A 2376-nucleotide genomic window follows, 5' to 3' on the forward strand; every position below is an offset into this window, starting at 1 on the left:
TACAAGTCTTTTTTCATAATATAGTCAAAAGTTATTAGTGGTTCTTTTGCTGCGAGTTAGCCCGTTCGTCTGCCAGATTGTTTCCTTTTATTCCTGCATGTCCTGGAACCCACATTAGTTTCAAGCGATTGTTATTCTCTATTAATTTACTCCGAATACAGGAAATTAAGTAGGACTTGTTGTTTGTATTTATTACCGAGTGTATGGTTGACTTGCTATCAGTGCAGATTAATTTGAATTTCGTTCAAGAAACAATTGCTGATTCGATGTTTTTTCGCAAAACCATTTTTGCCATATTCGCATTTTATTGAAAAAAAAATATGAATAGTTCTACATTACTTTAGAGCTGCATACTAACACAAGTAAAGTAAAGAAATAATATAAGAACAAAAGAAATATATAAATACTTTAGAGCTGGAASCTAACCTTTAGGTAAAAATATTTATACGTTCTCCGCGCCGTGAACCTTCTTCAGAGAACGTTTATCATAGAGAAAATGAATAAGCTTCCACGGTCAGTTGGTGATGATATATGTATGTATGGAATTTTACAGTATGCTATTACAGAAAATTAATGAACTTAAATCAAAAAATTAAAATAAATATCTTTTTATACTCACTTATCATCTGATTAGTTATGAAATAAATAAACACGAAATTTGGAAACATCAATCTTTTAATCATCATTTAATCATCAACACAATAGAATGGAATAAATATAATAAAAGCATATTAATAAAAATTATTAACTACCGCACGAGGGTATTATAATCCACATACATGTATATGTACGTATTCACTTACTTTGTAATTATACAAAATGCTTCCAGAYTTTGGGAGGGCTTTGAAAGCTATGTGTTTGCCATCGATAGCCCCGACGCAGTTCGGAAAATTCCATTGTTGTTCGATTGCTAACTTAGCTTTAGTAGGAATGAAATCGTTTGGTCTAGTATACCGCTTTGAAAGCAGATGTGGTTTCAGTATTCTCAAAGCTCATCAAATACAGTTGGTGGCATACGAGAATTTTCGATGAAACGAGTTGGATCATTCCGTAAGTTTTTGAAGTCGCTGAAAAACCTCTCCTTCTCATTCCTTGCCTTGAGATAAGGGCTCATCCAATGACAGGGTCTCCTGCGTCTTATTTTGTTTTTTCTAGACTCTATGATGGTCATGAATATGCCACAGTTCAACAACATTTTAAGATTTAACCTAAAATATAAGGAATACATTTGTATAGACACTATAGTTTGGTAAAGTATAGTATATATAAAAATCTACTCCTCGTCTTCCATTATAGATACTAAAAAGTACCACCTGTAAAATAAATAATAATCATTAATCAAGATATTTTTAAATAAATTAGATATACATAATGGGAAAATTACCAATTGCTTTACTCTAATATCTTTTCTGTTTGAATAACGCTTTGCTTTTTTATATACCTATTACTCCTGCTCAAATTTCTATTCTGTTAGATTAGTTTTTCACTTGCCCACCTGCAAAATAATGGGGAACTTACCAATTGCTTTGCTCAAATATCTTTTACGTTTGATTACTTTTCACACTCTTCTTCTTCTACTTTTTAACATTCACGTTGCGATATGAAATGTCAAAATTTCTTGCTAACTACTATTTCACACAAAAGAAATAGTATCAACAATTTCTTGAGCATTTACTTTAGAGCTGGAACCTAACCTTTATGAATTATRTTTCATTTTGAAATGTTGTATAAAACTTACCAATCATCAACAACATTCCTTAAGCTTAGTATCCAGCTCTGAAGAAATGTAAAAATTTCATAAAAAAACGCTGAAGAAACGGTCAAGTAACTTTCCTGAGATAAATTTACTTGTGCTAGTATGCAGCTCTAAAGAAATATAGTACTAATTTTTAAAACATTTTTTCAATAAAACACGAATATGGCAAACCTTAAATCAACAATTGTTTCTTGAAAGAAATTCAAAGTAAATCGTTAAAATCGTCTTAAATTAGTTAAAATCATTATTATGAAGTATATTTCATTTTGAAATGTTGTATAAAACTTTCCAATCATCAACAACATTCCTTAAATCGCAATGAAAATATTTATGTTACTTCACACATATGTACATACATACAAAATACGCGCAAAGTTTATTTTCGTTGTTTATTCTTACTTGAGAAAAAATTTATTTATTTTTCTTGAGCAATTAATTGAGAGCTGGATACCAATCTTACCGTGCGATTCTGTACTGTGATACAATATCAAGTCTCTAAATTTGACAGAGACAATTTTTGAGACTTGAGACGGTTTTGCTATTCTGTAAGTTATAGTCACAAACTCTATTACATTTCATTATTCAAAGATGTTTTTATACTTGAATGAAAATAAATATGT

General features: G+C 30.0%; 1 long non-coding RNA gene across 1 annotated transcript; it reads right to left on the reverse strand.

The window, feature by feature from the left end:
* Nucleotides 1–720: 720 nt before the first annotated feature.
* Nucleotides 721–1551, reverse strand: LOC108965158. Its single transcript, XR_001993090.1, has 3 exons — nucleotides 1385–1551; nucleotides 1278–1313; nucleotides 721–1208 (listed from the first exon to the last, which is right to left on the reverse strand). It is a non-coding gene; the product is annotated as an uncharacterized LOC108965158 (long non-coding RNA).
* Nucleotides 1552–2376: the final 825 nt, after the last annotated feature.

Source organism: Bactrocera latifrons, unplaced genomic scaffold, assembly GCF_001853355.1.
Source record: "Bactrocera latifrons isolate USDA-ARS-PBARC rearing strain unplaced genomic scaffold, ASM185335v1 scaffold_1355, whole genome shotgun sequence".
NCBI classification, from domain to species: domain Eukaryota; kingdom Metazoa; phylum Arthropoda; class Insecta; order Diptera; family Tephritidae; genus Bactrocera; species Bactrocera latifrons.